General features: G+C 40.5%; 1 protein-coding gene and 1 long non-coding RNA gene across 3 annotated transcripts in view; one reads left to right on the forward strand and one right to left on the reverse strand.

Annotated features, from left to right (window-relative positions):
• The window catches only part of LOC137855918 (uncharacterized), a 24,284-nt gene extending 16,871 nt beyond the window's left edge, over positions 1-7,413 (reverse strand). The window contains exon 1 of the long non-coding RNA XR_011096046.1: positions 7,264-7,413. This is a non-coding gene — a long non-coding RNA (uncharacterized lncRNA). The remainder of the gene's footprint in view (positions 1-7,263) is intronic.
• A 23-nt stretch (positions 7,414-7,436) lies between these two features.
• The window catches only part of USP53 (ubiquitin specific peptidase 53), a 38,404-nt gene continuing 31,806 nt past the window's right edge, over positions 7,437-14,034 (forward strand). Inside the window, exon 1 of one of the 2 annotated variants that reach the window (XM_068680586.1) lies at positions 7,437-7,576. The gene's annotated coding sequence lies outside the window, so the exon portion shown is untranslated. Of the gene's footprint in view, positions 7,582-14,034 lie in introns of both variants that reach the window. The other variant, XM_068680587.1, reaches the window with a different exon arrangement.

The following is a 14,034-nucleotide window of genomic DNA, read 5'->3' on the forward strand; positions in this document are numbered from 1 at the left end:
AAAAACAACTTTAACTTCTAATTCATGCTTTGTTGGTGTTATTTTCTTAACAAAACATGTATTTTTTTTACTTTTTTACTTTTTTTTTTTTTTTAAACAAGCCTCCTTTCCTTCTTTCGTTCCACATTTATTGCAACCAGTATATTCAAAGACTGTCAGGTCTTTTAGCCACATGATGTGGCTAAACTAAACAACCCAAGTTCCTTTAGACTATTGTTCACTTCTCTAATAGGCCTTTTTTTTTTTCCTTACAATTCTCCTAAGTCCAATTAAATTATTGTGCACTTCAAATCTGTGCACAGTTTTAGAGCTAAAGTTTCACCAGTCACATGTACCACACGTGGCATTAGTACCTCCTTATCTGTACAAGAAATACAGGGCTGAATTTACCTATGACTGAGTTCATCTTTTCCACAGGAACATCAAATCAGTGGTGCATAGCCACCCTCTCTGGTTTACATATCATGCTTTCAAATTCCATCTTCCATTTGACAAGCTCTAAGTTTATATCAAAGAGCCTTTGCTATTACTCCCTGAGCATATGACCTTGTGCTTTGTGTAACTGTTTTTTTCCCATTGTATTTCTCTACTCCTCAAGGTCATCCAATTATTCTGGTAGTACACCACCCCACAGGGAATGTTTCCCAAGTTTGATGTCAACAAATTTCATTAGCAAGTTCTATTCTTTGTGCCAAGATCACTCATGAAAATATTAAACAACACCAGTTTCAATATCAATCTTTTGACAGAGCTCTAACAACTCCTCCCTGCCATTCCGTGTAACACACCACCTTTCCTTTCGGGCATTTCTTTGCCCATCTGACAACTCATTTATTATTTCCCCTCTTCTTCAGTTTAACAAGTTCATTCATCTCAAAAAGCAGTTATTGCATTACAGAAAGAAAGCAGGCATGATACATCTAGAGAAAAGACGTTTACACCTATTTACTTGTGTGTCCTTAGCCTTTTTCTTTAATCCTCCAAAATCTGTTGTTTGTTTTTTGTTTGTTTGTTTGTTTTTAAAAAAATCTTTACAAGCAGAAGATAAAAAATGTCTGTCCTCTATAAAGAAGTTATGTAGATAGCGTCCTGTCTACGTAATGCCCATGTTACAGAAAACTATTTGCAGTCAAGATGTTCATTTCAGCACTGAGCCTCACACAGAAAACCCTTCCCCTTGACTCGAGGACCTAGTAGTTCCTATGCCTCCTTCAGTCGCCCAGAAAGGAGTAGTGACATGCTGTTACAACAGAATCAATAAACAAGGGCTACAAGTCTTTCAGGAGAAGTTAGTATTGGCCTGGCTTTTAATTTATCTGACAACACTCCCAGAACAGCAGAACATAGTACTGGACAGTTCCTAGCTCTGGGAAGGGAAGTAAGAATGGATGTCTCAGCACAGTACAAACAGTACAAACTCACCATACGTTTCAAATACCAGCATTTCTTTTTTGTTCAAACTAAAGTAATATATGCTCAATTTACACCTGTTGAGTAACTTACTGTTTTGCAAATGAAAACCAGCTCATTCTGTGCATAGAAGTAGGGCTAACCATTTTAATGTTGTACTGGAGACTCTATTTTTATTTTGAGAGCTTTTATGGAAACTTCAGAAAGGATTAAAAAAATAAAAGAAAACCAGCAAGCTAAATCCAGAGACACAATGATCACAAAGAACATTTAACAAATCAACTGTTTTTTTTTTTTTTGTTTTTTTGTTTTTTTTTCCTTTAAATCAGCCTGTTCTATAACACAATCCTGTCAAATTTGCTTTAAGTGTAGACTGAGGTGGGGACTCAAGGACTCAAGTCATATATTTTAATTCAGTGTTCAGTTTCTCATAGAGGACAAAACCACTGTTTGAAATACTTGCTAACACTTTTGCATTCTATTATCTGAGGTATCACATGTATTTTAAACTCTTAATGAAACAGTACGTATTATATAATATAACTTCAACCACGGAATTACTCAATTCTGTATCTATTGATAATTCCTTTATTTTTATTTTTATTTTTTCCTTAACTTTGCTTTATGTTGGTTTTCACCCAGAAAGCTCAAGTTAGTCAGAGATGGTCTATGTGAATCCTAGGAATGAACTTTTTAAGGAATCATCTCTCTCATTCTTCTCTTTTCCTGTTGCAGACATCCATCACCATTGGCTTATACCCTAAAAGCAATGAACTAGACACACAAATTCGAAAGGATTGTGCAAGACACATGCAAGACAAACAAAGATCATCATTAAAACTTTGTTTGCTAAAGCACCCAGATGATGACACAGTTTCAGAAAAGGGCCTGGCATGTACAGCATGCATAGAAGGTTCTCGTACTTCTGCTTTTCCAGGAATTCAAGAAGTAACTTTAAAAATGTAACAGCCTAAAATAGGAGAGGATTTTGGTTGCATTGTTGGCCCAGAGAGGTAGATTGTTGGACTGGAAACTGGAATATCTATTTCATTTGCAAGATATATACCTCCCCCGCCCCTTATTTCCCTCCTTCCTAAAGAATGAACACAGCCATGCACACACAAGTCTTGTTCCAGGACTATTATCTTCAGTAGGTCTGGAGAAGAACAGAAACCAATGTTTCTTACTCTCAGGGTGAAATTCTAGATGACTTCAGTGAAATTGCTTCTGGCACCCTATTGAATATCTTAGTGCTTGAAAAACTACTGGGAAAGAATTTATAGTCTATAAATCCTATCCATTTATAGGATAGTGCACGGTCAGTAAGAGCAGAACATATTGTGTTTGCTCCTGCACCTACGGTCAGATAACTTAAAAAATAGTGTGTTTGTGCTCTGTGAAAGCTTGTCTACAGCTACTTCACTGGAGAAGAGAGAAACAAACGACTGGAGGTTTAGAATCATGAGATGCTGTTGCATGTTCATGAGATGGCATGCAGCAGGCTCCTCCCTGTAAGTCTGTGATGCTTGCCTATTTCAGCTCTTTTGCAGTCTCCTGCATTCTGTATTTTTAACCTAGCTAAAATAAATCAACCCTTCTTAACACTCTCATTGCTTCTGAAGCTTTATTTAGAGCTTTGAGGAGTAAAACCAAGTGATGCTTCTTCAGATGAGATCAATATTTGTCTTTCATTTATGGCTTCTAATGTCCTAGTTTTTCCCCATCCTTCTCTTCTTACTGTCAATAGTAACCATTGTTTCATTATTTCATTCTTCTTTTTCACCTTTAATTTTGTCATCACTATTCCATACCTTCCTTCTCTATTTTTTTTCCCCCCAAATAGTATTTCTGCTCATTATGAGCTCAGCTCTGCATGTTTTGCTCTTATGAAGCCCTTCCTCACAGATGCTATATGAATGAAGCAGGGCTGCAGCATGATCATAAGCAGAAACATAGCCAGAAAGGTTACTAAGAACAAAATACCTTTTAAACATAGCATTCCAGGTAAAAAAGGAGTGGGAAACTAGTTCACTGAAAATCATGTGTATGCCCAAAGGAATCTTTAAAGAAATGCTCCACTAGCCTGTTTGGATGTGGATATGTCTGTAAATTTTAGCCTCTATACAGGATGTGGGAACGAGAGAGCAATCAGATGACTAAGCTTCATGTGACTGCCTGCTACAAGCTACATAGAGGAAAACTTTGCTAGAGTATGTTTAAAAGAAAAGGTGGTGGGTGTATGTCCTCATGGTAGGGGAAACACGAGGACTGGAACATAGCTAGGTAAATTGCCCACAAAGCAATGTGTCCTCACTTAGCTTACTGAAAGCTTGAGATTTTTTTTTTTACTTGTTGTGCTTTGTTTTGGATCTTTTAGTGATAATACAGATGACCAAAACAACCTAGAGAACAGATGTTGGACTAAAATGTTGTTAAGACTTCCTTTCAGCCTCCCTAGCAAATGCATATGACTATTATTTTATGTTTTAAGTAACAAGAATACTGTTTATTTTTTGTTTGCTTTACTCCCATATGGCCCTCCTTCCTACCAGCCTGTTTTCCTTCTAATAGCTAACCCTTGCAGTATTATAAAGTGCACTGCGCTAACCTGTGTTCAGTGAAAACCACTGCTCCTGAAGACAAATAATTGTGTGAGTGTCTTGGAATTTGAAAGTTTTTTCTCTTCCCTGGGCAAAAAGTGATCTGACAATTTCCCAAAGGCTTTGAGAACATGGAAAATCAAGTATTCATAATTAGTTAAGCAACACAGCATCTCATGGAACCTTCTGCCTTAGATCCTACATGTTAGTATTGTTGCTAATTCAGTTTTTGCAAAAGCCCCCGGTAAGTACAGACACAGTTCTCAGTAAGTACACAAAGTTGATTTCACATGATTATCAGCTTGTAAACAGGAAAAAAGATGGGTGCAGAAGAGCACCATGACAAAATCTATTAGCTACCCAACAAAACACGACTTAAATCAGTTTTTTAAAAACAAAATTTAGTTTTCTATCCCCCTGAGAAAATTAGAGACAGCCATAATGTCTTCATAAATCATAGGAACGTGAGAAGGGTAGTAACTGTTTGAAAAGACTGTTGTAAAGATGTCCCAAGTGTTAAGAAATACAAAAGAAAATGGAGAACAGGTGTTCCAGCACAGCTAGAAGTATGAACGTGGTCACAGAAACACTATGTATACAAAATGCGTGACAATAAAATTATTTCAGATGAAGGAATCTGATCAGACAGCATCAACAACAGTATGGATCACCCTGGATCAAAAGCATTCTAACACAAAAATATACCATGTTGCGTGCAGCTCTGAAACACAGATTTCCAGCTCATTCATCACTGAAAAAGAAGTATAATGTCTGCAGTTTTCAGGAAAAATATTTAATGTAATTAATTTTAAACCTTTGAATGTCTCCTACAAATAAGATGTTTACTTTAGTACCTAACTTTACATAAATATGGTTTGCCCTGGATTGGACGTGTGCCAAAAGCCAACCTCCTGGATGTGCTGAAGGATCTGGTTATGGTCTTTCTCCCACTCTCTTTCAGCCGTGTGTTTTGTGCCACCCTTGTGCCCCTCCCCACAATCAACCACTCTGCCACATCATTCTTTCTGCCTTTTGAAAGTCTTACTATTGGTCAGTTAGCCTGGAGCCAAACTGAGTGGTTGGATTACTGAGTAGAACTATGAATACCTGTTTTAGTTTACTCTGGATCCCTTTCCTCCAAGTTTAAGACCTTTTCAACTGCCCAGTCAACTCCCCTGTTTAACAACGTATGTTATTAATACTATCAAACTTTACATAAACATCAGTACTAAAAACATGTAAACATTTTTCTGCATCCCTGCATCATGCATAGCACATATCCTGTACTGACAACTACAAGAGGAAATCACTTGCCCTTGTGGCATTGTTTTGCACTTGCACCATTTATTCTAATTTTAAAGTTCTTCTTTTAGTTCATTTGGGGCTTCCTGTGCCACACCTGTGTCATTCTCGGTCTGTACTGTGTGGAAGACTCTATTAAGATCCCCTTGTAGAAAATCTTAAAATATACCATAATTAAAGCTCACAGACTACATTTCCTCTGAGAAAAAAAAGAACAGAAGAAACCGGTATACGTCCTAAGGGACTTCTAAAAGATTAGCAATGAAAAACAAATCTGTGCTGAGGAAAAGGGCAAAGGCAAACAAGAAAGCAGAGTACACGGAGAAGCAAAAATATCAAAATAAGGTCATAGTTGCAGTGAAGTCATAATGCTAGTTTGGGATTCACAGACGCCTTTGCATGACTGGCTTTGCAGAGAAGTAATGCAGGGATCAAGGACTAAACAGATACTAACCAAAATGATACGCACAATGTTCTTTTTAAATACACTATAACAAAGTGTACTAACATGAAAGTGGACTTTTTAATGGTAATATTTAACATGCTGACTTCTAATGTGCCTTCACTTAAAAATTTATGCTGAAAATTAGAGATTCAAACAATACACAGCTAAGAAAGTTCTACATAAGCATCAGAACATGGCTGTTGTGCCAAAATGCCGTATGAATCTTAGGACAACGGGAGAAGCAACTATTATATTCCCTTCAAAAATCACAAAATTTAGGAAACATATACTGTACCTGTTACTGTGAACAATGTAAAAAGTATCTGTTAAGAAATCATAAAGTATATACATCATTGGCCATAACATCTGAAAGTCTCAAGAAAAAAACAAACACAACTAATCTTGTATTAAAGATCTCCAATTTATGAAAATGACTATGCAAGTCACTGAAAAGTATGTATATACATATAACTATATAAAGTTTGGACAATTTAATAGTAATTCTCCCCCAAATATATAATTTTTTGAAGTAAAAAGTTGGCCACTTGATAATAAACGTTGGACAGTGAAACTGAGAAAATTGCCTTTGCCAGCAAGCTTCTTACACTAGCAATATAATGGAAGAAACACTAGCAAAAACAATCTGATCAAAATGGATTAAAATTGATTTTTTGATGAAAATGGATAAATGATGAACAAAACTGTAGCATTTACATGAGGCAGTGAACTCATTTGATACAGTGCCTCGTGCTTCACACAGTATCTTCTGGAGCAAAACATTACTGCAGCCTGGATGATCTAATGGAGATGAGGGAAGTGAACTTTACAAGGAAAGGACTTTATTATCGCAGAAGGTTGTGTTGCAAAAGTGAACGTGCATTCATACACGTAAACACGTGTCCAATCCTGAAAGACCATAAAAAGGCAATTGGAAATATGGGAGCGTAAAAAGTCATGTGCTAAGGACTGGTACTGGGTGTGGTAACACTTGTATTTTCATTACTAGCCTAGAAGTGAAATGTGTTAATGAAATCTACATGTTTATCCAAGAAAACAACAGCAAACTACTTCAGGTACTTGAGCAACTAGAAACACGAGTATTCGTCAACATACAGTTCCTTTTGCAAATAACAAAAGGAAACACTCCTCCCTCCCCAAAATAATAACCAGATAAAAATAATAGGGAACATGACTTTGGGGCGATGACCCCAGGGCAGATCTTTAGGTGATACCAAGTAGGACCTTTCTGGAAGGAAGATTCTTTTGTGGAACTGAAACGCAGGGCGGCTTTGGGGTATGTGTACACTGGCTTGGGGTCTGCCATCAAAGCCGCCCTCATCCCAGCGGCACCCCCGTGCCTGTGCCACTTCTGACAGGCGCCCAGTAGCCAAACAATTACTGGAAAAACACCCGCTGCCCCGTCCGCTTTACCAGCCCATTAACTCCCCAGCCCAGCGGTTTGGAGCAGCCCCAACACCGGCCTCCTGCCTGCGACCAGCCGGTTACCTCAGGGCTCCTCCCGGGGAAGAGGCGGGAGGGGGGGGGGTAACGGAGCCCTCAGCCGCCCGCCTGAGGGGCGGTAACGGCCGCGGCACCCGCCCAACGGCCGGCCTCGCGCCCCTGTGAAGGGAGGGAGGGAGGGGGCGGCTGGCGCAGCGCGCAGGCGCGGAGGAGGAGGAGCGAGCGCGAGACCCGGCGTAGACGGAGGAGGAGGAGGAGGAGGAGGAGGAGGGAGGAAAAGTTGCCGCGAGGGCGGGGCCGCGCCCGGAGTCGCCCGCCGGGAGGGGGCGAGAGAGGAGCTGCGGGGCCGGGCGCTGAGGTGAGGTGAGGCGGGGGCGCCGCGGCTTTGGGGCTGGGGACGGGGGGCAGCGGCACGACCCCCCCCCCCCACCCCGCGTTCCCCCGGTGCTGCCTCTGGGGCCGTGGCGCGCGCCCGGCCGTTGGGGGGTAACGGCCGCGCCTCAGGGAGCCGCGCGCCCCCCCCTCAGCGGCTGGGAGCTGGGGCTGAGCGAGGTCGGGTGGGCTGGGGGAGCCGGGGGGGCTCCGCGCCCGGCTGCTGGGTCGGGCAGAGCCGGGGCGCGGGGTTAATGTTTAACGCCGGAGTCACGCTGCCCGTCGGCGGGGTTCTGGGGAGTGTTTTCGGAGGCTGTAGGGAACAGGAAATGCCAGCGCAGGTGGTGTGGGGCTGTGCCGGGGGGGGTCGGGTCCCAGCCGGCAGGTACCCCCTGCAAAGCGCTCCGGAGCCCGACCGAGCCGGAGCCTGCCCCTCGCTGTGATTTCTCGATGCAAATATTTGCGAAGAAGCTGTTGAGGAAACCCGTCTCGTTCTTTCCCTTCCCGAAATAAGTGCGGCTTTTGCATGTCTCTGCTTAATCCTTTATTCTGCGCACACACGCAAAAAAATTTCCCTCCTGCTTGACTTTGAAGTTGCTAGGATTATTTTAAGAGCAGAAACTTAGTCATGTGAGGAGTGTTTTACCTAACTGATGGTGTGTGCGCGTCTCCTTCCCCCTCGCACCTGCGGCCGCCGTGGTTATCCTGTCCTGCGCGGTGACTTTGGCTCTCAAAGCAGGGAGAGCTCATGTTACAATCCGAATAGAAATTAGTCTAAATAAATAACAAACGATGTTCCCTTTCCTTAGCGTTGTTGCAGTGTAAGATGTCTTTACAGTTTTTTTTTCCTTTAAAGATCAAATTACTTTGGTAAAAAGTTCTTCTCCTGGAACAGGAGGATGCTGACGAAAAATACACCTAAAATGTGCTTGATTTTCATATCAAAACTTGATAGTGCAGAATATTTTCCAGTCGCACAGTGCATGATGTACTGCTGGCAGAATTGTTTGGGTGTGAGACCCACGAGACTTCAGGGACAGCATCAGTGCTATCGCCGTTCAGTTACGTTACTTTCCACGATCCTGGCTGTGATGCTTGTTGCTGTTCCTCAGCTGATGGCTCTGTGTGCAGTAAAACAGTCACTTGAGGGGCATAGGGATAAGAGTAGAACACTTCCAAGGAGTTCTTCAGAAATGTTTTTTTAGGCGTCAGCAGAAACAAGTTGGATTTTGGCAGGGCCAGGTTAAATGATGATGTGCTGAGGGTATAGCAGGGAGATGGACTGGATCGGAGTTATACATGTGAAAAAGGGTTTTAGATAGGCTTGTGCAGACTTGTGTGTGTGAAATGTAAATGTTTTGAACGTTCTCTTTTCTTCTATGTGTGGGGTTAAAGATAATACTCGTATTACCTTTCCTTGTAATTCAGTTACTTAGTCTTTCGTGGTGGTTTAAGAAATCGGAAAGCTTTTGGAAAAGGAACTAAAACCTGGTGTTTTGCATTTCTATTAATTATCAAGCATTCACTCCAAAATCTAAGAGGCAAAGTTACAGTTTGTAACCCTGTAAGGGTAACAAATGTTTCCAAGATACCTTGTAAAGATACTTTCTATCTTTCTGAGGTTCAGGGAGTATATGGTAATCTTTGCGGAAAACAGGTCATAAAGGATTGGGAAGATGGAGAAACAAAAACATATGTAGTTTTGTTTAATAGTATGTCTCACAGTGTTTATGAGGACAGTCAGGAATAGTTTTCCTGAGATTTCATCACATTCAGATCGATTTGAGATCGTTTTGACTGGTCTTGTACATGTATTTAATGTATGCTGTGATACTTGAATTCAGTAGGGAGAAGGGCTCATGTGAGAACTCAGAGGTAACTTGCTGCTCTAGGGCATTTGGGTTCCAAACTTCTTACAGCTGAGACTTTTTGCTGCCTTCTCTTTCCTACTGCTTCTATTCTGCTGCTTCATCTGAATTCATCGGTTTAACTAAGAGTTTCTGTGCATGATGATTCACTGATTCACTGTAAATGTTGGCTCGTGTCATATGTTGGGAATCTGTATTCTTTCAGATGTTTCTACAGCCACAATGGGAACTCTGAGTAAAGTTGGTTCCTAGTTGTAACAGCCCAGAAATGCTGAACTGTGAACCTGTTGTTTTCTTCTAGATGCAAACAGGAAAGTTTTCATTGGAACAGCTTAAAGAAAAAAATGCATCCTTTCAGAGAAGCCATCTGTGATAGTATCTATACTTCTGCTTCTCCCATCCTGAAAGGATACAAAGAAGTATGACATGCAGGAGCAGTGATGTGGCATGTGAGGGATAGTTAAATGGACTGGAAAATAGACAGTAGAGATCTTTTAAAATAGTAAAAAAAGTCTGGTTTTAATATCTTCAGAGGTTGGTTAAAAGGATTTCTAGAGAAATGGCTGTCAAATACCATTTTTGTCTCTGGAGGACTTCTTGAGTCAGTGATGGAAGGTAGAAAGAATGTGTCAAACCAATACCCATGGCTGCTATCCTTGCAGATGGCCCACAAAGTCAGGGCTAATGGCTACAGCAGGAGATAGGACTGACCAAAGTGTTCTGTTGCAAATATGTGCTGTTAATGAAGGGTTTTTGCCCCGTCTGACGCTTCAGATACTGAAAACTTCAGTTCTTACAAATAGTGTCCTTTGAAAACAGGCTGAGGACTACTAACAGCATTAGCTGTATGTTGTGTCAACAGATCTCCTTTGCCATAACATACACCATAATTCAGCGTAGTATTAAAGGTGAAATGGGACAGGATTGGTGTAGTGGCCAAAAAAATTAGTCACATATGAAGTGATGTAGGAGTTTATTCACTCCAAATTTGTCTTTTTCTACTCTTTTTCTTAAGCAACATCACTGATTTTTTTTCCAAAAGTCTGCGTGTGTGTGTGGAAAACAGATGGTGTCCTCCAGTATCGTCACAATACAAATCAAGATTTTTGGTCTGTTGGCAATTTTAAATGACAAACTTTAAAACTGCAGGAAATGCTCTTCCAAGTACTCATTTTTTTTGCTGTTGTAAGTTGTTAGATTTTTGATGGATTTCATTCTGGTGGGAGAAAAAAGGCAACCACATTCCTGACAATGCTGTTCTCACTACAGAAAACTGATGGTTTCCCATCATAAGTTTGCTTCTTTTCAGTACATTTAGTCACTCTTCAGTCCAAATTTTTGTTATCTAAATTCCTAAGTTGTGACATAGATCAGTTTAGAAATTGATCTACCAGAGTTCTCAGACCGTTGGGTGGGTTGCCAAGCTCAGCACAGAGGTGTGAGCTGCCAGCAGAAGCAGAAAGCTGAGTTACTTGAAAGTAACCTTAGTGCTGGGCACCAGGAAGGTTTGTCATTACTCATCTATGCAACGCGCTGGGATGCATTGTAAAATAAGGCTGAGATGATGCAAATAACTATTCTTCAGCCAAATTTCAGACGCAGTCAACAACTTTTGAACCTGTTGGCAGGTTTCCACCCAGTTTGACAGAAGGGATAAAGTCTTAACGATGATGATGTACTTCCAGAGTAATAGGCTGCTGGCTGGAAGAGAGAGACATTGTATGGAGATGTTGGGTATATACCAACTCTGCTGCATGGCTAGGGAGAAAACTGGGAGCTTGTTCAGCTATGAGACGGCTGCCAGGAGCCAGGCTGGTAGCTCCAGTGTTCACAGACCCAACTGTTTATCTCGCTGGTTTTAACTGAATGCATACCAATGATGTCTAAACCCAAATATACTTGTAGAAAGTGGTTTATGTAAAATAGTAATTGTACCATTTTCTAAGCTAATTTAGTAGTATTATTCCCTCCATTGAGAAGACTGTGCAAACCACAGTTACTGAATTTCTAGGGTATACCTACCAAACTGGTGATAACATGCTGTTTGCAGGGTAGTGCATTTGTTGTTCTGGAAGCTATAAAGGTAAGTATGCAAAATTTGTGACAGGCATATATGTAATTTCTCCGGTATGACTGCATGGCTAAGGGTAGCCTGGTGGGATCATTGATGACCAAAGAACAGTTGCTAAAATTAGGTAAGGTAGAAGAATATAAGCTGATAAATAGCTGTTATTTTAAGAGTTCATAGCCTTTGTTTAGCAAAGCTTTGGTAGAGAACAGTCATCCGAAACTGATCCCTTTAGTCTGAAAGGCAAGAATATTTCTTTAATTCCCAGGTGATAAAATTCTTCCATAGCATGTCATTCAACTCTGCATGAAGTATCTGCTCTTGAAGACTCTGTGTGGTTTGGACAAATTATGATCAGTCATCAGTCACCCACACCTTTGTCAAGCCAGGAGCTTAACGAAGAACTTCAAAACCCCAGTGGCTAATAAATGCTTTGGTGCTCCTGGTGACACTGGCTTACCGCAGATGTGTAAGGACCATCTTCAACTCCTAATTACAGTCCTGGAGAATATTGAATTTAAATGAAAGGAGTCAGTGGTCTGTGTCCCAGTCACCAAAATGCTTATCCAAACCTCGTGGGCTAGGGAAGGAGCCACGGCTGATCAGTAGCGTCACTTCTCTGGTTTATGGAACAGCTTCCAGCGAGAGCAGGCTTGTTGGCAGAGGAATAATGCTCCTGGTGGATGGTCCAAATCAAGCTAAGTTTGCTGTGACTGAAGAGCACGTGTCCTTGCCAACATCCTCTACAATAGCTTTGTTTGATCCTGGCTTTTTTTTCTTCTGTTAAAGAAGCTAAGAGACATTTGTACAGAATAAATTTCAAAACAAGATGCTACTATAAACTTTCCTCTCCTTAGGGAGAGGCTGCAACAGCCAATACGTGCCAGATGTTAATCACATTGCTCACGGCACAGTTGGAAGGCTTTTCTACAGTGGCCCCCCTTGCTAGTGAATAAGTGACATGGTGTACTTAATACAGGGTGGTAGTGGAGGAAGAGAGGCTGGTGGGATTTCCAACCCCAGAGCAGGACTGGTTGGTCATATTGACCAGAGAACTGGGTTGAGATAGGGTTATTTCACACCTACTTTCTGTTCCTTGTTTTATGTGACTACTTTTGGGGAGAAGGACAGCAGTTAATAAAACAAAGGGACTTCAGTGCAAAGACCTGGTGGAATTGCAGAGAAACTTTTAAAATGAATAGCTATTTGATATACCGTTCTTACTTTTTTTTTTCTTCTTTTAAAATTGATTCATGCTTGAGTTGCTGGGGGATGTTTAGTTTGACATATGCAGCTTAAAGAATGTGTTTATAGAGAGTTATTTTAGAAGGTTGCATAAGGACAACTTTTAAGCAGTCGCTTCTGATTCTTCTTGTGTTGTATTGAAATTTACTAGAAAAGGTGTACTGATGTTGTGGGTTCTTAATAGAGGCCATATGACTGTAATATCTCAGTGCTCTGTTAAATGGATATTTGGCCTGCATATGAAAACCATGCAATGAATGTATTCTGCAACATACCATTTTATGATAAATAAATAGGTTTGTGTGCACTTACCTGGTGTGATAGCTGAAATACTTTGTATTTACAGCTCTGTGGATGTGAAATTAAACAGGAAGCATCTTAATGTGATGCGATATTAACAGAGAGCTAGCAGAGAACTATTTTTATGAAATTCCTGCAGTGAATCACAACTCTTCTGAAACCCATCCCAACACCTAAATGCTCACTCAGTGCATGCACTGTTTGTCTTAGGACACTCCTGAAATGTAAAACAAAATGAGTTTTCTGAAAGTATTGGTGAATGAACACTTCTTATCTGAATTGTTCTGAAATAACTTTGTTTCCAAACAATGTGTGTATTTCTTATCAGTTAAAGTATAGAGTAGTTTAAATTCAGAGTTGTGTTCCTTTGCCCCTGTTCCATATCGACGCATAAATCTCTTTTTCAGAAGCATGGTGAAATTGTTTTTGAAATATGCTAAGAAACAGACATTGATGGAAGCTCTTCTGCCCTTATCACTCCATATAAGTCAGTTCCAGGGCTGAAAATGAAATTGACAGAGAAATTGACGTTTCTTTAAGTATGTTACATTTTTTATCTGTTTTAGCTATTACATAGGTGAAACAGAACCTTATCTCACTTCTGCATTTAAAAAGAAAAACACGTATGTTTCCCGAACTTAGGGTGAGTTTGGGTATATCATCAGGCTTTTCTTCAGATGAGAAAATAACTTACTAATGGAGCAAGCATTCACTCTTTTTTTTTTTTTTTTTTTGCCTGAAGATGAATCCTGCAATTCTTGTCTGTCCTTGGTTTTCTTTAAATAACCAACTGTAGTCCAACTTCACAGACCCCTCCTTAATGCATTCATAGTTGAATACATAAGACTTGTTTTCACCTGTAATTTAGATACTAGAATCATTCATTTTTGCATATAACTTGTGTGTTCTAGCACTAATGTATAGCCTACCTTACTTTCCATTTAGTCCTTCCCATATTACTCA

The sequence above is a fragment of the Anas acuta genome, chromosome 4 (genome assembly GCF_963932015.1).
Source record: "Anas acuta chromosome 4, bAnaAcu1.1, whole genome shotgun sequence".
In the NCBI taxonomy this organism is placed as follows: Eukaryota; Metazoa; Chordata; class Aves; order Anseriformes; family Anatidae; genus Anas; species Anas acuta.